This window comes from Coturnix japonica, chromosome 5, assembly GCF_054131305.1.
Source record: "Coturnix japonica strain WE chromosome 5, WE-NBRP24, whole genome shotgun sequence".
Classification (NCBI taxonomy): Eukaryota; Metazoa; Chordata; class Aves; order Galliformes; family Phasianidae; genus Coturnix; species Coturnix japonica.
In genome coordinates this window covers 30,260,519-30,284,113 of record NC_140667.1, presented here as the reverse complement: position 1 = coordinate 30,284,113, position 23,595 = coordinate 30,260,519, and the positions used below count along the sequence as shown (strand labels likewise).

Below are 23,595 nucleotides of genomic sequence, written 5' to 3'. Positions count from 1 at the left end.
GACTGAAGAAACAAATCTGCTTTTTCAAGCCAGTTTCATTTAAACTCCATTTTCTTTTTTGTTAGTCTTTCTTTTCAGTGTTAACATCACACAGTATTTAACACAATATTTTGTGTTAAAATCTATCTCGGTCGCTCTATTAACCTTCAGGCACAAGATTCCCAAAGTAGACTTGAAATTACTGAGCACTTACAGCACACCACTGTTTTAGATGAGGACAAGCTGCTTATAAGGACTGTAGCATTGGCTTGTAAGGAGTGCGGAGGAGTTGAACCACCCCTGCCTGCTCCCTTCAGGCATGCAGCTTTGCTGCTGTAGTCCTACTGCATATTTTCTTCAACTCTTGCCCTTCATTTCCAGCTGCTGGGGATTATGGGGATGGAGTCACAAATCAGGATGGAGGAAGACAAGAAGAGTACAAGCTTCTTGTTCTCCCTATTATTTTCCCTCTCTTGAGAATGTCTCAGTGGAAACATGCGTACATATTTGTTAAGGGCTCTAATAACTGTTAACAGGTTTGCTCTGATATGTATTCTGGTAGCAGTACTGCATTATGTTCAACATGCCAGCTCAGTGGTCTAAAAGAGTTTTCAGCCTTCTGCATTGCGCAGTTTCTTTTAGTCTCGGTAAGAAACAGTTCAAAAGGTACTGATGGAGTGCACCACCTTAAGGTGACATGATATGGAAAGTTGCCACAACAAGCTGATGCAGGTTCTGTAGCAAACCTCTGTTTCTCAAATGCTGTGGTGTTGTTTAAACTCTGGTGACAGTGACTGAAACTGGAGGATTGCCTTCTGGTAATGTTTCTATTGGATAACATGACAAGTTGAATTACTGCTGTATAACAAATTCTACATACTAACAGCTTTTAGAAAATTGTTTTTGTCAGCTAAGAAAATATTGATTGAGTTAAAAATATATTTAAAGTCAGGCAGTAAGAAAATGGTGAAAAACCTTATTATATAGTGTATCGTGTATTTTCCCAGAAATCACCCCTTAAATTCTTCAGTGATCAACAGTAAAACTATGATGCCTCATAAACTCCCATGTAATCATCTTTAGTTACAGAATACATGCTCTGACAGATTCAGTTTTGGTTATGTGGAAGAACACAAATGAATGAAACTTCTCACTGAATTAAAACTATTTAAGTGAAACTTGTCTTTCAAAGATAAAGGTCTGGCACAAGTGAACAATGCAGACAGGCTGTTTGTTTGGATTCTGCATTGAGTGAAGCATTCTCTCTCTGCTTAGTAAAGGATTCATAGATAGGAGCCTTCAAGAAGCCAGCAAGATATTTTCTGTTAGGTTATCTCATTAGAGAATTCTGAGGGCTGTGATACACATGCAAAATACATCTGTATTACATAACAGCACAAATATTTATTGTCTTACAAGCAGAATTCTTTCAGACCTTGCCATTTAAGTCCTGCAGACTCTCCTCTAGTTTCTGGAGAAAAAAAAAATATCCTGTTTTAAAGAAAACTTTTGTGGATAATTCCAGTGGTCAAAATCATTCTATTTTAGATCAGTATTTAATGTTGATTCATTTGCTTTTTTTGTATGGCATGATAGTGCATTAGTGGAAAGCTAAAAATTTAACATTAAATTTCATGGGAGCAATGCATCTGCAAGTATTTCTGGACTGATGTTTCACTGCTTTTTAAAGATTTTCCTGTGTCTTTGCCCTTCCTCTTGGGTTATCAGAGGCTTCAGAAATTGCACATATACAGACTGTGAGCTATAGAACGGTTTGAACATGACGTTTTCACTTGATTTTGCCAGCTAGAAATTTATTTAGTTGCATATTCTAGCCCTAGATTTCTTCTTTCTTTAACAATATGATAATATTAGGCTATCGGTGTAAATACACATGCAATTGTCAGTTAACCTTATGCTATTATTTTCAGAGTGCCTGCGGCACTGTATCAGTACTGTCAGAGAAAAAATTCCACAGAACAAGGTATTTCCACATTCTATTCCATGAGCCTAGACACAAAATGGGCTCATTACCAACATGTGGTTGTCTGCAGTTCAATATTAATATGTCTGCAGCTATCCGAAAAGCACAGTGTATTCGTGTAATTCAGCAAAATGTAAACATGTGTTCCCGAAGAGACCAGATGCTGCCAAAATAAGTAAATAAATGAAAAAAAAGATATTTTATTTCTTTTTAATCGGGCATTGAGAGTTTTTGTGTGAAACTGCTCAGAAAGTCTTTGGAATATGTTCAGCGTTGGTGTAAGCAGTTGCAACTGTTGATGGATTCAGAAAAACTGCAGCTGCTTATAGCAGTTGAAAGTGTATCCCAAGAGTTTCTTAAAATCATCACATATCATGTTAGTATACTGAATCTGAGGGCTGGAGACTGGAAACCCCCATTTCCAGTTCTAGCTGTGTTGTTAACACAGAAAAGAACTTACTTGAAATTCTATATAATGCTTAACTAATCTGGCTAAATGTATCCCTACTGCAGCTCATGTACAAAGTTGGTCTTCTGTGCCAGCTTCACCACCTATACCTGGTAATGATTATAGATGCTTACCTCACAGGGTTGTTGTCAGGATTCATTAGTTGATGTCTGTGTGGTGCCTTGAAAATGTTGAGTGCCACATACTTCAAAGCAAATTAAAATTGGAAAGGTGTAAAAAGACTATTTTTGGTACCTTCTTTTAGTTATATACCTAACTGTTGATAGTAACTATTTTTCATGTGCCCTAGAGAGGAATAAGATACAATATATAATCAACCTGAGTGACTGGAAGTGCTGGAGTCAGGATCCGCCCCATCCCAGGCTTCACTTAAGGGTTTGGCAGTGGAGGTAAAACTATTTCATCTTGACATGTCTACCTGCCTAAAGACCTTGCGAGGCCTTCTGAAGGTAAGTGCTTTCTTTCCCTTATTTCTGTGCCTATTGCTGTCATGTTTGAGTGGATCTTTGCTTGCTGTAGCTTGGGATCTTGTTGCTCTGCTGTTTTGTAATGCATTCTATTGTATTACAGGAGCAAAACCAGTATTTCCTTTTCCTGTCTTTGGACAAAGTAGTCATGTTAACTGGAAGAGGGTGGATCTAGACTAAATATCAGAAGAAATTCCTTGTTGTGAGGGTGGTGAAACATGGGAACAGGTTGTGAATGCCCTGTCCTGGAAGCATGTAAGGCCAGGGTGGATGGGGCTTTGAGCAACCTGGTCACAGGGAGGAGTCCCTTGCCTATAGCAGGGGGATTGGAAATAGATGATCTTTAAGGTCCCTTACAATCCAAATCTTTCTATGATTACATGTTACAGAGAGAAATCCAAATACTTTTTGATACAATTTCTTAGTTACCTAAGTAGGTATGCTGAAGATCAGGATGTCAAAATGAAACAATGTAACTTTGACAGGTATGATACTGCCACTTGTCCTCCACAGCATTAGATTTGGGTGCCTAGCATGACAACACAGTGCTTGGAGTTTACCTATAGCTGTTGACTGCTGGCTGGCTAAGTGTAAGATTGAGACCTTGTTTTTAAAGGAAAGTATTATGCTTACTAATAGGAGCCTCCAATTTTAATGGTCGGAGTGCAATCTTTTTCTCTACTATTTAAAAATAAAGCTTATCGTGATCAGTATGAGAAAACTTTCATGTTTCTGAAACAACATAACTTTGACTTTCTGTGTGCAGTCAACTATGAATAGAAATACCCACCTGTCAGTCAGTCAAAGTAGTTTAAAATACCTGTGCTGCAAAAGCCTGTGTGTCATTACAGATTTAACAGTACGAGCAATGTTCTCTTTGTCAAACAATGAAGCAATATGACTAATTAACACTCACTAGGGAACCTGAAATAATGATCTCTCTCTCTTTCTCTTCCTAGAGCCAATTACCCCAAATATTCAGATTAGCTACCTACTATTTCTCTGAAATAAATGTCTTGCTTGCTTTCTCTTTTTAATTTAAGGCATTATGTACCATGTAGCATCATGTTATAGTATGTTATGTCACATCCTGACAGCTTACAACTAGGGATATGCTGAATTTATTGGGTAGTTAATACCTGCCTGAATTAACAAGATAACCAACTTTTCAGGAAAGGGAAATCTGGGAAATATTTGCAATACTTCTTCTACATCTGTAAGGACAATTTACCTGATTGATTTAATCAGCTGTAGTATTTCATTATTGCTTCTGCTAAAGTAATGTTTAACTACACATCTTCATTTATGCATACATTCAAGTTACCTAACAAGTATGATCTGTATGTTCAAATATCTACAACACCTATAAACATACACAATGATTAAACATAACAGAAAACTGTGAAGTCCTTGATCAAGAGTATATTTCCAAGAATAACATTCTGATCAAATTTACAAAGTTCATAAACACTAAAAACTCTCATTAAAGTTGTTTATCTCTCTGTGATGTGGTAACATTAAAACATTGCACAGAACTTTTCTTATTCTGCATTTTGCTATTTATTCTCACACAGGTGATGTGAGAATCCAGAGAAGTAAGCATGCTAATTCCATTCCCAAGAACCTGATCTTGGGCACCTGGATCTCATAAGAAATAGAACAGTGTAAGCTATGAGGGCAGGTAGAGCTGATTAATACAATTAATTGAAAAGTTAGGGTTTTTTTTTATTGTTGTTGTTGTTGTTGTTGTTTTTTAAGTGGGACCTGAGATACTTGAAATATTTAAAAGCTTTAAAACAGAAACTATTTTAAATATCACACCTTTCCAGGGCTTCAGATGCTTGTATTAAGACTATAGCTGAAGATCCTTTCCTGTGATAGAATTTAGTACTCTAGCTTACAGAAGCGTAATAAGGAGTAGGCACATTTTCTCTTTTTATTTTATTTTTTCCCCAATATGAGATGAAAGATAGGTAGGTGTGTGTGTATGGTAACTGTTGAGTCACAGCCTGAACCACTGATTGAGCACCTGGGGAAAGGACCCAGTCAGCCCTGGGAGCACAGGTGAAGGCAATTCAGTTGTGTGACCAGAAGGGGTGGAGCCTGGCTGCACCTCTCTTAGACCTCATTTAATGGCTAGCTGCTACTGGGGAAGGATCTCTGGTTGGTGATCCCTCCCTTGTGGAGTCTTTCCTGTGAGCCTAGGCCTTCAGAGATCGGTGAGAACCTTCACTTTTCCTTTGAAATGCTATCCAATCTACACTAGTCCCTGTACACTCCTTTATTGCCCTTTTAATGTGTTAACCTTTCCAATTGTAACAATGCATTGCTTATGAAGCCTAGTAATTCTGCTTGGCTAGTTACAGGATTCCTGTTGAGTTGAAAGCTAATTCTGTCAGGGACTTTGAAGTCTTTCTCAGCTGTTTTGAGACTCCTGTAATGAGAAGGGTAACTTGGAATAACTGTGTTTCTCTGTTTTGTCTGAAGGTTGTTGAATCTGGAACTTTTCTAAGCACAACAGCTTCAGTAGAATCTCAGAACAAAAGGAAAGCTTATGATTGGATAATATGTTAGCACACAGGTGACATATATTTGCTTCCTCCCATAAGTAGAGAATTCAAACTTTTTCACTTCTTAGGGTAGTGTTCTGCTGCTAGAACGATGTAGTGTTTAAGAATAAATAGCTGGATAAATAAGAAGCTCTAATATCACTGTTCAGGTAATGTACAGTCTGTTAAATTCCTCTGTCTCCTGGATGGAAGAATGCCAACCTTCTACATGAAAATCAATCATTTCAAGGCAATATGCTTAGGTCTGTGTTAATGCAGTAGCATTGCAGCTACTTAAAACCTTTAATATATGGTATATCAGTAGAAAACTCAATGCTAGAGCTTAGTTATGTCTGAGCTGAGGTTTGTCTGACTGGAACTTCTATGTAAGAACAGAAGTTCTTCTTAAGTTATACTGGTATCCAGAATCTTCTCATGTATTAGAGTATAGTCTGGCATAGTGGGTCACAGTGCTGAGACTAGCAAAAACTTACCAAACTTTTTTTAACCTTAGTTTAGAATGCCAAGCTATGTTGTTCTAAGGCTCTTAGTGCTAATAGTAAGCAAAATACAAGCTTGTACCTAACTTTTAATTCTGCAGATATATCACAAAAGAAATGTTCAAATGTGAGACTGCTTTCCTGATTTTGTTTATTCCCTGATGTTGTAACTTAGTGTTTGGTCTTGTCAGAAGTGAACATCTAACTGCCTCTTTCAGTGTAGTGGGAGTATGTGCTCGCTTGTGAAAGGGACATTTAAAATTTACTGTGAAATACTCCCTAATGAGAGCTGTTATTTCCTTTTAAATGTTTTGTGGTTTTTTTTTTTTTAACTATTTAATACATAGTGATATAAAAATTCGTTCTAAAAACATAATGTGGTGAGTTTTGCAAATTTCCTTTTAAAGAATAAAAATTTTCTTTTTTAACAATGACGTTGAGAAATACCCATCTGTCTTTGCAATTACTAAAAGGTAAGGTAACTGGGTCTCTAAAATGACTTCAATGAAGGTTAACTTGAACCCGATGACCAGATCTAACTTCTAAGCCATTTTCTCCTGCCCCTTCTGTAGTCTGGAGAGAGGTCAGACTTCTGTAATATTAAGTTGATTGACAAGAAAAATATTTTTTTCCATACTGTACTTTGAGGGCTGATAAACAGATATGCTCAAAAGTACACTGCAAAGGATTTGGAAGATTCTGTTTGAGATAAGTTATAGTTTCCAGTGGTAAGATTGTTACATAGCAAATGATGTCGAGCACTGTGGTCTGATGCACTGTGATCTCTTAGGCAAGCACTCTTTTCAGATGTAAAATATCTGAACTCAGATGTTCTTATTTCTACTGCTGTTCTTGAATTACTATGGTATTAATACTATATGTGTTTGAACTTTACCTGTTGCTACTAAGAATGTAAAATCTTTCACTTGGCCAGAAGTTGGCAGAAGTCGTCTCACCCAGTGTGTGACACTGCTAGACATGGATACAGAGAGGTTGTAGTATGTATGCCACAATAATAAACATGTAGTAAGCATTGATCAAGGCTTGCCAGACTGATGTGATTAGGTGGATTAGTGAGAATTAAATGGCTAAGGCTTGAGCATTTGTGCAGTAAATACGAAAATAGTCCTTGTGTCAATCTTTGAAAACAACATATGTGGTCAATCTTTCTTTTTTGTCTACATGTGGCTGAGAATAGCTGAGAGTGACAGAGGAAGTGGCATTGGAGTGACATGAGGCTGTCAAGTGGGAAGTCAGTTTGAAACAAAAAGCAGGGAAGCTTCTATTTCACTTGACTGGAATACACACTGTACCTTGAAGGAGAGAATGTGTTTTGTTCCCAGTGCTTACAAATTAATTCAGAGGTAGAAATGCTTTCAAGTTTCTCTGGATGTCAAATTTATCTCAGTTTTATGAGAAAGCAGCACAAGGTATTGTCCTTTAATTTGGATGGAATTCAAGTCCTTTGTTTGTATTTTTCTTATTTGAAAGGTTGAATCCACTGACACCATTTAAGATGGCAGCATAAACCAGCTTGTAGAACCTAAACTGGAGTACTGAAGGGCTGCCAGTGACTTTTATTGCTTGCTTTTCATGACTTGAATCTTTCAGCTGCCGGTCATACTGTTCAGAGATTTCTGGCTAGTATAGTATCAGAACTGCAAGCCATTATAATATTTATCTCATTATATGTTTATTGAATTTTGAGTATTTTCTTTGTCTCTCTTTTACAGCAGAACAAGGTTTTTTTTTAACTGTTTCTTTGCATACTGTGTTTCACAGAAAGCTGTTTGCTGACTGGCACTGTAAATGGAATACTGATTTGTTGCAGCCTCCATCCCTTGCTAGTGCTCCTGCTGCTCTCCTCCTCTATCTTTAGAAACTTCCCTTTTCAGATGATGAAAACATGATAAAAAGACAGAAGTGTACTTACATTTTTCTTTCTTTTGCTTTGAACTGTATCATATGCCCTGTGTTACAGTGACTAATGTGATATATCAATACCGTGATACATTGTATAGTATTGAGACCGAAAAAAAAGTACTTACTGGAACTGGAAATAGAGTTCTACGTTTAATTTTCCAGTACGTTTTAAGCTAACAGAACCCTTTAAGCTGCAGAATTTCTTGAAAGTTTCTAGGATTGAGCAGACACTGCTTCAAATGTTTTTGCTGAAAGTTGTGTGGGGTTTGGCTAGCTTGTTGGCTGCATAATGAATTTTAGAATAACTTCTCAGGCCTGCTGCTGTGTGTGCATGAGAGCCTGCTGAACCATGTCACTATTTCCAAAGAGAAAATATTTGCAACTCCATTGCAGAACAGAAGAGAGATTGTTGATCAAGTACTTTAGGTTAAGACGCAAAATAGCATAAGATGGTCTCTCTGTCTTTTATGTGTAATACCATTCAGTGCTCCCAAAAGCTTTTGCTGTCCTGGGTTTTCTACTTGCGTAACATTACTAACTAGACAAATGCATGTGTTTAATTATAATGGAACTTTTTTATTGAGCATCAGAAAGGTAAAAACATCTCAGAAGCAGCATATGGGACATGTGAAAATAATACTTCTGAGTTTGTTGTATGCTGATCTCCCTGAGTTCTTGAAATCCTTAAAAGAACCAACTTTTTGAACCATGACTCATTTAGATAGTTACTTGCTCACAAAAGTCATTAGTAATTATGAACAAAGAAGAGTAAAACAGGCAGAGTCTTTGTAGAAAGAACGAGTCTGCATTTTAATTTGAAAAGCTATGTTACTAAAAATGTTACTGTCAGTGAAGCTTTCCAGTATATTAGCAGTGAGACTGCAACATTTTTCTGTGACAGAAGACCAATCACTGCTGTATGGGAAATTATTTTGAAATAGATGTTTTCTCTCCTTTTCTTCTTACTATGCTTGCTACCAGGGAACAGCAAAGTGCAGGTCAGTCAAACTATTGTTTTTCTAGTCTGGAAGAGAAATAGCTTCTTGTAGTTTTGATAATTTTAGAAAAGATCACTGTGGTTTAGAAGAACTGCATCAGTATTCTGAAGTCTGAATAAATTTCAGATAACAGCCTTGTTGAGAGGATGTCCCTTTTTTGGGGGGATAGCTGGCAGAGCTGTGTCAATTTTTGTACTGGTTCTTCTTTTGTTACTACCTCTTTGTATTGGCTTTCTAGCAAAGCATTTTCAGTTTAGTTTGGGTTTTTTTTTCTTTGTAGAGTTGCTGTCGGCTATTAGGAGTAGCAGAGTGTACTGGACCTGAAGTTGATGCATGTCTTTAAAACCTATTGTGAAGCAAAAGCAATATGTTTTCTTTGGCATCCTACAGTATGTGACTGTGCACATGTGGACCCCTGGAACTGGAGAGCTCTTGAGTCAAGAGGATCAGGTGCTCCCACTGCTGGCTCTAGTTAGCACAATGAAGAAATCAGAAGAGGGGTGGGAAGGAAAATCAGTGCTGATTACAGCTGTTGTTGAACTGAGTCCCTGTTTCTGCTATCCCTGCTGCTGTGATTATAGTGTTTGCTCCTGCAACTCTTCTGGTTCAGCAGAGTTACTGCTATGACAGTCCACGGCAAACTTCCCTTTTCAGTTCACACTCCTTGAGGTGTCACTTTGGACTTGTTATGATGCTTACAAATCTGAGTCTTTTGTTTTACTTTTCTTTGCAAAACAGTATAAGCATTCTGACAGAGTTAATGGTGCGCATTGTCACTCTATGGAGTTTGCTGCTTTTGGAGGTCATTGAATCAGTTTAGCTGTATTTTGTTTTATGGGATGAGTATGTGCGTTTTTCAAGACTACATAAGAGTAATGAGCTTAGGTGCATCAAGATACAACTTTATCATATCACCTAGGAGGGTAAGGAAAGATTCATTTAATAGATACTGTGATATATGTAGGTATGTGATATTTGAGGAAAAGAAGCTAAGGGTGGTTGCACTTGACTAAATACTGTGTTGGTCATGGCAGGATACAAGAGATTACTGATAGAAAAGATACGTGCTGGAGCACTATTTGCACACGTGGTTTCTGCTTATGTTTGGAATTATGAAATATAAGGTTGTGGTGAAGAATTATGACTTTTGTTATTGTAATTGCATGTTAGCACTGCAATACAAAAATATTTTAAAGAAAACTGCACGCAGTAGAGAAGATGGAAAGGCAAATAAAGTCCTGCATGATTTCAAGTTTTAAGTGATCTATCTTGCTAAAGACTGCATACTTAGTACAGGTAACCACTTCAGTTAGATTGATACAGTTGTTTTTTCAGAGCTTGTCCAAATAGCCTTTTATGTTGCAATCAAGTAATAGATGCAAGATTGACAAGTTACAAAGAAAAGGAGCTTTCAGTCAACAAACAGACTAAAATCCATTATTGTGGTGTGTACACTGTGTCCTGGACCTGTAAACACATCTTCATTGATCCCATAGAAAGATAAAAATATCTCCTCTTGTATGGTTCAATCAAGACCTTTTTCACAAAGGCAAAGTGCAAACAATATTGAAAAAGCAGAAAAAGACTGACATTACAGTCAAACAGTAAATAATGGTTGTGCTCAGGAAGCCTATCTATAACATTTCAAACTGCTGTCAGCTGAGATGAAATGTATAACCTCTCTATTATAACCTTAAGAGAGATCAAAACACATGTAGTCTATGTTCCCCTTACTGTCATACCCTTTTTACCAACTGACCAAATCAATAAGAAAAATAATCTCGTTGGTTTTTTCAGTTTTGCATGTTTGTGGGTATCTCAGGTGTGGAAGAAAAATGAGGATATGATCTGCTCACTTTATCTTTTACCCTCGTAATATCTGGCAAAAAATAAAAAAGTTGAAATATGCTTAACTGCTAGATGTGATTGGACAAAGGCATATAAGAGATTGTGCTTGTTTTTATGTACTTAATCATCTTCATTCATAGAGTTTTTGAATATGTTGCTGTAGTCAGAATATTTTTGCATAATTAATAAAAGACCAATTACTTTGGATGTTTAGGGCTATAGTTGAATTAGAACAAAAGTTCATAGCAAGTATATCACACAGGCAAATGACTAGCTTAGCACCCCTTTCACTCCATATCTCAAAACCCAATTTTAATCCTTATTGGAAACAATAAGTGGAATTGAAATTTAAGCTTTGGTCTAAACCAACAATGGCAGTGAATTTTTGCATATTGTGCCATGTGAGCTAATAGTTGTAAGGTTCTGCACAAAGAATAATTATGTTCTGAAACCAATGTTAACTTTAAGAAAAGAATCTGGTTATCTTGAACTGTGGTCTACATGGTATGAAACTGCTGTTTGCTTTCTTGAGCATTAGGAAGGGTTCTTTATACAATAAAGTATGGTCTCCTTTCAGTAGTGCGTGGGGATAGGACTAGGGGATGAAAGTACAGCATAGGAAGTTCCGCACAAATGTGCGGAAGAACTTCTTTACAGTGAGGGTGACGGAGCACTGGAACAGGCTGCCCAGGGAGGTGGTGGAGTCTCCTTCTCTGGAGATATTTAAGACCTGCCTGGACGCCTACCTGTGTGACATGGTGTAGGGAGCCTGCTTTGGCAGGGGGGTTGGACTCGATGATCTCTAGAGGTCCCTTCCAACCCCTACAATTCTGTGATTCTGTGAATAAAAGCTGCAATAATTACAGTGTATGGCTAAGGTCTCTGGAACTATATCCTATAGGAGACTTGTTTGTATGCAGGGGATTACAATATCTTTTAGAAATATTCTTCTATGAATTGAATTGAAAGGAAATAGCCATTAATGGCTGAGGTATGTCAGGACCTCTGGAGGTCATTCGGTCCAGCCCTTGCCCAAGCTGGGTTACCCAGAGCAGGCTGTCCAGGACTAATATATTTAATATATATAAATATATTTTTAATATCTCCAAAGATGGAGATGCATGCATATTTTCTGAGTAACTTGTTCCACTGTTCAGTCATTCTCACCGTTAAAAACTAAAAAAAATTCCAAACTTTCAGAATGACCTTCCTGTGTTGCAGTGTGTACCCATTCCCTCTTGTCCTGTCACTGGACACTACTCAGTCATTATCTTCTTGTCTAGCTGGTGTTTGCTTTCCACCTAGAAGCAGTAATATTGGAAATCTTGCAAGACAAGATTCAACTGTTGAAGGGTATTTCAGATTAACAGCAAGGGTGAAATCCCAGCTATGCTGAGGACAATGAGCTCGTTGCCAAGACTTCAGTAGGGCTAAAAAGCTTTGTTTCACCAGATCAGTTCTCATTGTTTACTCAACAGCTGCCTTCCTCACAAGAATGAGGATGTTGTGACTCTAGATTAAATTTAGAGTGTCAAAATATTTAACATTTTTCCAGTAGTGCAAAATATAATCATTATTTTGTAGGGTTACTGTAAATAGATAATAAAATATTTAAATATCGATGAGAATAATGTTAGGTAGACTTTAAGAAAATGATAGTGTATGTTACATGCTGCAGCTGTTTAGGGTGAGAGGAGAGTGTGAAGGAGTTAACATTCATGTAGCTTTCTGTCTATTTAATAGATAGATGGATGGTTAAATAACCGTATCAAGAATCTTGAGCAAGAGTGAAGTCCTGTTATCAAATGTTACATCCATTACTGGATTTCACTGTGTGGCCTATTTCAGGCAGAAGTTGGAGCTGGCTGGACTTACCTGTGCATCTGTTAAAATCTGAACTTTGCATTGGACAGTCTTGTTTCCACTTAATGGATGGATTGTTATAGCCATTTGTTCTGTTTAGAAATAACTCCAATTGTGAAAGGTAATCACTTCCTTCAGTATCACTATTGAAGGCAGCCTAGACCAAGGAAAAATTTCTTCAGACTATAATAATTTCTGTTGTTTCTTCCCTATCTTAAGAGCTAATAAAAAGTAAGGCTGCTGAGTAGAAGGCAATAGCTGATAAGTTATGATCCTTTCTTCATTATGAGAAAGATTGCCAGGTTAGTATAACTTGCAACATAGCAAATAATTGGTGGATGCAAGGCCTAAATTAAAGACCTTGATTAATCTTACAGCTCACCTACCTAAGTACAATGGATCTTTAAATTTTTACAAAATTCTTATAATTGGAAAAGGTCAATCCTACTCAGATACGCAACTGGATAGTTGAAGAACTCACCTAGATAGGAGTCTGGTTAATCAAGAACTTGAGCCAATGTCTGTTACATCCTGCATGGTTATAATGGATACTGTCTTGCTAGTGTTTAGAACTTGTTTGTCCTTTACTTGCTTTTCTTTCTTTGTCTTTCTTTCCATGGAGGTACTTGGAAATCATTCAGCTCTGCTAGTGTGGAGGAATGTTTAAAAATGCATATCAAACTGTATATCCAGCTGACAACTGTGGGAGCTAGGGTTGGTGTGTAATTTTATATGTTATGTCCTTCTTTCTTGTTTGTTTTCCTTCTAAGTCATTTCTAAAATACTTGCATAGCCCTTACATGTAATCAAAGTACAGGAAAGGCTTTGCTTTCAACCAATCTTGTTGATCTGTACAGAAGAGCAGTAATGAAAATCTGTACTGGATGTTCAAGATGAAAATAAATTGTATTAGCAGAAACTGAATTCCAAAGTGTGAGATGTTAATTTTGTGCTTGAAAATACTTCATGGCAGATCTTTAAATCTAAATTTTGAAGCAGTATCTGGTCATTGTATATTTTGGTAGTAACACTCTTGTGTTCATGGTAAATCTGCTCCGATAAGCCATGTCAAGATTAATTTAAACAAAATTCCCATTTGAAGTCCAGTAACTGCTCAATGCTTAAGAGTTACCTTGGAGAGAGTATAAAGTATATGTGTTCTGGGAAAGGGTGTCTTTTTGTTTTTAGCATTTTAACTTTTTTGCATTCTGACAGCATTATGTATTTAAAATTTTTTTTTATCATAAAGTTTATATCTAGTTGACAAAAAAATCCAATGTCCCAGTTGCAGTTCTCACTGAATTTTCCTTATAATGAGCAAAAACAAGTTCTAGAGGACTATGGAAATGAAGTGTTTAGGCAGACCTGTAAGATGTGTTAGACAATGTGAACAGAATAGACAAAAATCTTTAAGTGCACTGAATTCAGAAATGGTTGGAGGTAGTCTGAAACAGCATTCCCAAGGCTGACTTTTCAAGACAAGGAGAGTCAATTATTATTTGTCCTACAGTGATGCAAACCCTCTTGGAGCTGGGTGCATAGGCTCCTACTGTCAAAGTAGTAAATAAGGATTGCTTTCATTTTATTAAAATGATGAGAATGGAGGAGATGGCACTTCTCTTTATGCAAGATTGCAGTGATTGTAAGATTCATATGGTAGATGTACATCGACTTGGTTTTGTAGTCTGAAACTGCTTTACGCAATACCTGGTGTAATTACACAGGAAAGGAGAGTTACTCAGGAAATTAGGGGAGGTACTTCGGTTGACAGCTGTGGCTCTTATATCTATGAATGAAAAAACAACTTAAGACTGATAAATACCTAGTCTGGACTGTAGAAAATAACTGTGGTTGCTTGAGAGACATTAGGTGTTCAAGAACTTAGGCTATTTTGTAATGTGGCTTACAGTAGAAATATATATACCCTAGTGTCTTTCTATGGAAAATGGAGGCAGCAGGCACCTCAAAGGGTAATTTCATTTATTTGAAGTCTAAATAGCCTTTTAACAGTGTCTTGGTCTTCACTGATGATGTATAGAGCCTTGGGCCAACTGTGCATCTAAATCGTTCCACCTAACTTAGGTGCTTTAGTTATACACTGAATGTTAAGTGATGTAAACCTCAGTACAGTGAATAGTATAAATTTTTGCTGATATATAATTCATTCTTGTCATAGACCACAGTCATTTTAACAATCATAAGTCACTTTTATGATTATTTTTTCATAGACACAGATATCAGGTAGCCTCAAGCAATACTATATATAATAATTAAAAAGAAATTAACCAAAATAGCAAGTTCTGCTGGACAAACCATTAACGCAGTACATGAATATTTTTGCTGATGTTTTCTGATGTCATGCATATATTTATTTTTATTAAGGGAGTAAGATATGCATACAAATTTTAAAATGAATATTTTTTTTCATTTCTGGCTTTTCCACAAAAGTTGTTTTTTGTTTTTTGGTTTCTTTTAAACTGAACTAAGGGATTTCTTTGAGCTCCCTTTCCTATGATTTCAATCAGTTAACAATGAAGTCTTCCTGTAGTTCACCTTTCATTCGGTTTCCTGCAATGGCATTTATTTTATGGTTGGATTTAGGATCTTAGTTGTAGTCCACTCCTGAAAAATGCACTCTGCAGTGTTCAGCCTCTGGGAGACAGACAATTTAAAATAATTGACAAACTATCTCTGCTGGGTTATTCTCATTTAATGTACATTCACTAGTGTGTTCTTGCAGAGAGGGTGGATAATTCTGAAACAAAGTACCTGAAAAATGGCTTGGATTTTTATATGATACCCTAGAACAATATGACTTCCAATAGTCAGTAATGCAGTAAGAATTTTGTAGCTTTCTTTCTGTAAGAAATATCAATCACTTGTGATTGAAAAATGAATCTGTAAAGTTAACCTACACTGTCAAATTTGATTTATTCAGAGGTAAACAACATTCCAAGAGGATTTAGTGAGCCTATGTTTGGCAAAGGGGTATGTTCAGGTTGTGGAACTACATAGATTGAATGTCCAAACATTTAAAAACTCTTTTATCATTGGCCTGAATACAAAAACGACAGCCTTCATTTACTGACCTTAGAATGTCCCTGCTATTTGTTATGGACTTTCTGTATTTAGTTTAGCCTTCCATCATGCTGGGGTTAAATAAATGACAAGTTGTTATATATATATTTTTTATTTTTGATTAATACTGAGCCATTAAACTATAAACATATTGAGCAAGAGCTCAAGCCAGTGTAAATCAGTTAACTTCATTGTTTCCAGTAGAGCTTTTCTGAATTACATCAGCTGAATTGCTATCCTGTTATTTGGAACAGTTTTATATCTTGCTTTCCTACAGAGCTTCTGGATGGAATGTTTGGTCTGTAAATCACAATATTGTCACTGCTTTTCTTATCCTAAACTCTGCCTGCTCCTTCAAACATATCTTTATTCTTACGTACAGCTGTTCTCCTTCTTTCCTTCACTTATGAATATTTAGAAATCAAATGAAAACCCAAATATATTTATAAGAAGTATTTTGAAATGGTAAATCTAACCATGCTGTTACAAATGCGGACCATACTGGAGGAAAAAAAAGTAGAACTAAAAATCAAGACCTGAGGTTAATTTCCCCACAGTATTTCCACTTGCAGTTACCATAGATGTGCATGCAAATGGAGTGATTGAATGCAAAAACATTGAGGTAGGTGTCTGTCTAAAATGAGTGCTTAGTGACTACATGCTTAAATGTCAGGGAGCAATTGTGCACAGACCTCCAGCTTCTCTTTCTGCTGAATTTAGCCTTTTAACAACTTGCCTTCTTTTGCAGGGCATGGTGCACTCTTGCAATGTAACTTCTTGTCTTGAGCAAAATGAGTGGACACAAACATTCTATAATCTTTCATTTACCTTTATTTACTGTCATGAGAAAAGTAGCAAAATACTGTTATACAGACAGATTTTGAGAAAGATATATCACAGTATATTTCAGTGTGCAGTATTTCCAAGCTTCTAGATATTCCTTCCAAGTAACTTGCCTTGTCCCAGCCTCACCCAACAAATTGCAATCAAAATTATTTAAACTGTATAAAAACATATGCTTGGTCTCCCACTCAGGGATTATACCACTCGTGTGGCTTTGGCCTTATAGTTTAGAGGGATGTGAAAGTGGAATATTTCCATAAGGCCAGGCAATGGCTTGCAGTTGTGTTGCTCTAAAAGCTCTTCAAAACAATTGCATGTAAAAATGAAATTGCCTTTGGAACAACAGGTAAGAAATTGTGATGACTATATATCTCCTGTTTGTGTGTTTTAAGTCATTAATATCAGCCTATAAAGAACAGCAAATTAAATAGTTGTATTACCATTTCCTTGTATTTGTACAATTACATTATGGTATTATGGATAAATGGTACATATTTATGTTAAATCTAATTTCAACATACTTAGAAACCTGTCTTAAGACATAAAACCAATTTCCCTCTTCGAGAGTGATGTTGCAAGTTCTTTTGTTTTCTTAGCTTTACAACAAAATGCAGCCCTAAGTCCATTTTTGACGCTGTATGTGTTGAATCTCCAATAAAAATCTCTAAGTCTAAAAGCAAATATTTAACACAACAAAACCAACATTTTTTGTGTGTGTAAAAAAAGAAACTGTTCATTGTTAAAATGCACTGATACCAGCACTGTTTAAAGAAAGAAAAGAACCTTCAACTTCAAGGGAACTGTTAGTTGTAACTATAGCAAAGGTGTAAGTCAGAAAAAGAAAATAGACAACTTTGTATGTGCTTCTGTGAACTGCTGGGTCCTTATCCTTGTGCATTTAAATCAAGCAAAGAATTTCTTTTTTTTTTATTATGTGAGTGGACCTGATCCTGTGTAGCCATATGAAGAGGTGGAAAGGCTAGTGTGTGGTCCCACAGGAAGGCCAACACAGACTAGAAGCAGTTACCAAAAATCTCTGAGCCAGCTTTGTTCCTGGGATCAATAAGGGAACTTGAAAGTCCAAATTAAGATACTTTCCTCTTGTGACCTCTGGTCTTGGTCAGCCAGGTGTTTTCCAGCATTCAGTTTCTGCAGATTCTGAAGGCAGTTTTCTTGTTCTCACTAGTTCACCTGCTCAATAGATAAGTTTGTTGTTGCCTTTTTTAACCACTATTCAAAAAATACTAGAAGACATTCAGTGAATCTTATACAATTATGCTTTTCCAATTTGATGTGCAAGGGACTGTGATACAGCTGTCAGTACTAGGTCATGGCTTAGCTTTTTTACCATTCGTAAATATGATGAAATTGAATGACCCTTGGACAGTCAAAAGCAAGGCTGCAAATGCTTGATGCAGGTAAGAGTTTCACCGTGACTGCAGAGTAGTAGAGTTACTTACCCTTCCCAATACAGTAGGATAGACTTTCCTGTCATTTTTGTCTTTTGCACTACAGTAATTGGCCTTCAGACCTTGGGGACCTCCTTGTTCTTTATTCCATCTCTGCAGCCATTCTACTTCAGAGAGAACCAGCCTTGTTTTTTTCTATACTGATCAGCAACACTGTAGTCTGGCCTGATGTGCTTACTTTAGCAGTTGTTCTTCCTGCAGTTACCTGTTAACTTAAAGGCATTTTTTGAGTGGAAGTTTTATTAAATGTTGTTTATTAAACAGTGTTGTTCTACTCAAATTTTTGGAAAAAGCAGTGCTTCCAGACTGTTCCACAATGCAGTATGATGACAGGATGGGGAATGAATGGGTAAATGAAAGATGAGTGTTTGGTGTGATGTGGGAACAAAGGATTGTTGTCTGAATTTGAAATAAGTAATTTATTGCTCTCAGTAATTTCAAAGGGAATACCCCAAAGTTAGGTTGAAATATATGTTGATATGGAAATGTGGGGTTCTGTAGAATCTTTTTCTAAACAGGCTAGGAAGCACAGACGGTTTGCCCACGCTTGGCCCACATTTGATAGACTTGGCAGATATCTTTGGCATAGATACAGGAGTCTCCATAGACAAAGGGAGCATCTTATTTATATCAAATATAACCACATTCGGCAAGAATGGCTTGTCTTTTGTTGTTGAGGTTGCAAATAGGATGCTTCTATAGCATAGAGTAAGCCTTAGAGCTATAAAGATAAAAATATTAAGGAGAAAAAAAAAAGTAAAATTTCAGAGTAGGCGGAAGAGTTTGCTTCCTGTTGTGATGATTTCACCCTAGAGGACAGCTAACACTGCAACTGTTGTCACCTGTCTTCTCAAAAGAAGGGGTGAGAATATGTGATGAAAAGGGGTTTAAGGGTTGAGATAAGGACAGGGAAACTGTGTACCAGTTACCATCACAGGCAAGACAAGACTCAGTTTAGGGAGATTAATATTAAAGTATTGTCTGTTATTATGCAGTTTATTGCCGTTCTTGCCTCAATGAGCATGGACTCTATCGCAGGCTCTTCACCACATGTTCAGGACCAGCTTGGGGTCTACTGTTGCACATGCATATTTAATTTATTTGAAAACACTTCAAAATCTATTCAACGCTGGTTCTGCATTTTTCAGTATTATCTTACTTTCTGATAGCTTACTCTCACATAATTTCTAAACAGAGTGAAGTGCTAAAATTAACGTACTAGATCTTACTAAACAAAAGGTAAAGCATTTAAATTTCTTTCCACTCAAAACAGTACCTAAAGATATTTGGTGTTCAGATTCCCTTCAGCTCATCAGAAGTATCTATTCTGATTCCTTCTCCCATAGTTCAATTTTCTTTTTTGTAAGGGTGGGGAGGGGTGATTTTAAACTGACGGATGAAGACACAAGTGGCCAAAAGAGGGGAAAATTGAGAACTCTGCATAGTTTTGGAATAGAATGCTGTTTCTTAGCTTCTGAATGAATCTCCAGAATCCTATGAGTCATAAATAAAAGTGCAGCATTTATGTGAAAGAAATATAAAATTGGACTTACAGTCTAATAATTTAAAATGCAGCTATTGTATAGTTTTAATGGTCTTACGAGACATTTTCTGACAGTATAGATCTCATAATTTATAGTTAACTTTATCATGAGTTCTGTTTTCAGCCCAGTTCTTCATGGATAGTTATCTACATCACAAAGCTACCACACATAATTTACCCAAACTGGCAGTCTTTTCTCAGAAGAGTTTTTGCTTAGAACTGACCTGCAGCTGCAGAGGAGTTGAACTGCTTCTAGCTCACCTACACTGCTTCTCTTTTTAATGATCAGTGTGCCCTGATTGCATGAGGGTCAGTGACAGGGCAGAATATAGAGCTGTGGTTCCTTGCTTGTGGCTCCTAGTCCATGAGTGTGAGGCTGTGAGCACTGTTTTCCCCAGCAATAGGCTTCAGCATCCTGTGAATTAATAAATATATTTGATTGTTTTTCCTGTTACTGTGCATAACCATAAATGTTCATTCTAAGCATTTTGGCTGTAGTGGGACAAGAATGGTGGGCTTTATGGATAACTGTACTATAGGTGTGCTTTTGTAGTGAATTCTTGGTTTTGTCCTTCGCTGCTCAGTTTGCATCCTGCTGATAGGAGTGCTTAGACAGGTAACCTGCCAAATACTGATACACCAGTATTCTATACACTCTAATAAATTATCTTAATCTCTCCCCTTCATACTTTCTTCATCTCATATTGTGCAGACCACAAACATGACTTCAGTCTCCTTTCCCTTCTGTGTGCCTGCTGCAGGTGGTACTGTTCAACAGGAGATAGTGAAAGGCTGCGGTTGTGCCCAAGGGCTGTGTTGGTTAGGAACATCTTGAGCTGGAGCAATGCTAGAAATAATTGCCCCATGCATTCATATACAGTAGCCCTTTTGCAACTTCATGTCTGGATAAGGTACACCTCTTTCTTACCATGAGACTGGAGTGTGTATTTACTCCTATTTTTAATGCTGGGTTTCATGTTGGGTAGCACCCAATATGCCAATATTAGAAAGTTAAAAAAAACTTACTACTGTGGAAAACCATAGTTATTATTACTGTAGAATAATAAATAAAACAGATATGAAGGATAGCCTGAGGTTTCAGGGGGATATTACATGGAACAGGGACGTTGAGTGCATACTGGCAAGTCTACTGCTGACAGACAAGCTGTAGAGCCACAGCATTGAATACAGGCTTCAGGGCATGTCTGATGATGCTTTGCTTAATACAATTCTGCTTGTTTCTCCTGAGATCATAGTGAAACACATGTGAAACTCCCGAACCTGCAGGTGGAGCTGGAATTGTAATACATCAGAGACTCTAGAAGAGTGCTCACCCTACCATGCTGCTTTGGGGACCTCTTATAAATGTTAACACATCTATCAAAGGAGTCGTGCTGTAACTTAAATGTTCTTTTCTTAAGAGCTTCTTGGTAAGGAACTAGAGGACATGAAGAGTTTAAGTGTTTACTACTGAAAAAGCTTCAGGATGGAATACTGGTCATAAATATCAAGAAAAACACGTACAGAAAATCAGAACCCTCACAGATTTTACAGGGTAATAAATGCATAATAGAGACACCATAGTGGCTACGTACTGATTTTTTTATTTTTTTTTCATTCCTTTTTCTTTTTTGTGTTAGTAGAGTGGAACAGAATCTGTCTTTTCAAAGTCTTCTGTGCCTTCTTAAAAAAACAAACAAAAAACACTAAAAACATACTGTTTGTGAATGACTTATGTTTTAGCTTTCAAAATACAATGTTTGCAGCACTGTAACCAGTAGTAAATGCCTTATTAGCTTTTAGAGGGCCACAGCTCTGTTTTCGCTGAGAGTTTGTGGTATTTGCCAGGTTGTAGCCTTTGTTGCCTTTTCTTGCAGAAAACATGAAGTGGATCAAATATGATTTGATCAAGGTTAAAATGCTGTGCAGCTCTTTGTATATATGAAATAAATTTCCACTGACTTCTGAGTTTTTCCACATATAGACCACAATATCACCCTATAGAATGCTTAAAAAAAAATACTCCTTGATCAATATTGTAACAATTACAGAAAATGCATTGTAAATATAGTAGGGGAAGGACTGGTTCATAAATTGAATGACTTTGTTTACTTGAATAGTCCCTGAGCAAATTGTAGTCCATTGGGGGGGGGGGAGGGAAAAATCCATAATTTCAAGACATTTTGCACAATTCTTAGCCCCAGGAGTGGAAGATGAAAGAACGGAAAGATTCCACACCAGATAGTAGAGAAGACTTGCTTGTTTTCTCTTTGTTTGCCATTATTAGCTTGGAACTGCAGGCTAAATTATTCTGTATCTCTCATAAATTATCTTGAATCTTCATAACATTGTACAGACTGGATTTTATGTTGCACAAGATAGGTCTTATTATTGAATTTACCAAGTTTGTGTGGCTGGACCACAGGTGCACCACTTAAGGGGAAAAAAAATATAGACTTAACCTGATACTTAATCTTTAGTGTGTGGTATAAGGAATGTAGGTGCATTCCGTATGGTCTTTATGAATTGAGGCCTTCTGGTCTTTGACAGTAGGACTTTTTCTAAAATAAATATGCATTCATCTATATTATAATGATGGTTTCTTCTCAAGCAGATCTATACTTTTTAATTAAACTGGGGAGTATCTTTTATAGTAAGAGAAATAGGTTCTTTCAGATGTTGTATATTATACAAACATCTATTACCATGTATGTAGAATCAAATCTACCTATATACTATCAAAAAGGGGGAATATTGAGTCACCTAGTACTAAATGACTTCTGAACCTCCCAGATTTTGCTGCTTTTGGGATATATGCATATCCTCATTTTTAGATTAAAACTGACAGAACATTGATTGTCTTAAGCTTTTGAAATTGTTAAATTTGTTGTCCTAGGACCATGTATTTGCAGTTTTGAAAAGGCAGGAGTAAAAGCTAAATGCTTTACTTGATTTTGCTTCTTTTTTAAACATTAGAAAACAAATATTAGTCAAGTGGGAACCTTGGAATACTTTAGAGTTTGTTCCTACAGATACTCATGCAGGAACAGAAAGAATGCCATATGCAAGTTTGCCAGCACCGATTGTACCAATATGAAGATAAATGTGTCAGTTTCCTGGATCACTTTATTGCTAGTGACAAGAAGCGATGTCACCACTTCAAGCTGGAATCAAAATGGCAGTCTGTGGAATGGTGATGTGAATTCTCCATTTCATGAAGAAAATTTTAATGATGCAACCCTCAGAGCGTAAAGTGTGCTTCCTTTTAAGGTAGGAAAGAGATGATCTTTCTTAATGATCTGGTACCCAGACAAATATCAGCTTTGACTGCTGCATTCTAATGCTGATTAAGCTGAAGGCTTGACCTTCCAAAGTAAGGCCAGAGAAGAAGAAAACCTTTGTCTTGCAAACATGATAACACTAGGTCCAGTGCCATTTTAAAGGTGTTTGATCTTATTGTTAGTCTTGGCTGGGCTGTCCTACCGTACCTGCTGTGTAGTCTGGATTTGGCACTTTCTTGTGTTTGGGTTGATGTGAGATGGATAGCCTAGGCAACATTTTCCTAGCAAGGCTACTGTCATAGCAGCTGTAAAATCGTGGTTCATGTCTGCTGGTGCAGATTTTTATGAGCCTGACATGTCAACTCTTACTCAAAAGTGGTGTAAATGCCCATCTAATTATGGTGACTGTTGAATAATTATGCTTAATAGCTGAGAATTTGCTCTATCGAATAGGGAAAAAAATATATAGGGCAATTGTTCTACTTGGGAAAGACTTAAGAATCTATCAGTTTTTATTACTTTATAATCTGTGTACAGTTATTTAAAATTGTTGCAGGAAAAGTTCTCAGAAACATTTAATGCTGTCAATTACCGTTCATTGGTGTTGTAGGTTTTCTTTACTCTTGTCCTTCTTTTCTTCTCCCACTCTTAACAGTAAATTTACTGGACTGAGAGACTTTATTTCAATACAGATAGTTTTAACCTAACTAGAGTGACTGAAGTCAGCTTAGAAATAGTGAATGTATTAAACTTCACAGGGTAGTTGCTTACATAAATGAGTTTTATTTATATTATTATATT

At 36.7% G+C, this 23,595-nt stretch overlaps 1 long non-coding RNA gene across 2 annotated transcripts in view; it reads left to right on the top strand.

Moving 5' to 3' along the window:
* Positions 1-23,595, top strand: part of LOC146760737 (uncharacterized) — a 240,784-nt gene that overhangs the window by 134,100 nt on the left and 83,089 nt on the right. For both annotated transcript variants that reach the window (XR_014947169.1, XR_014947168.1), the window contains exon 2: positions 2,722-2,881. This is a non-coding gene — a long non-coding RNA (uncharacterized LOC146760737). The remainder of the gene's footprint in view (positions 1-2,721; positions 2,882-23,595) is intronic.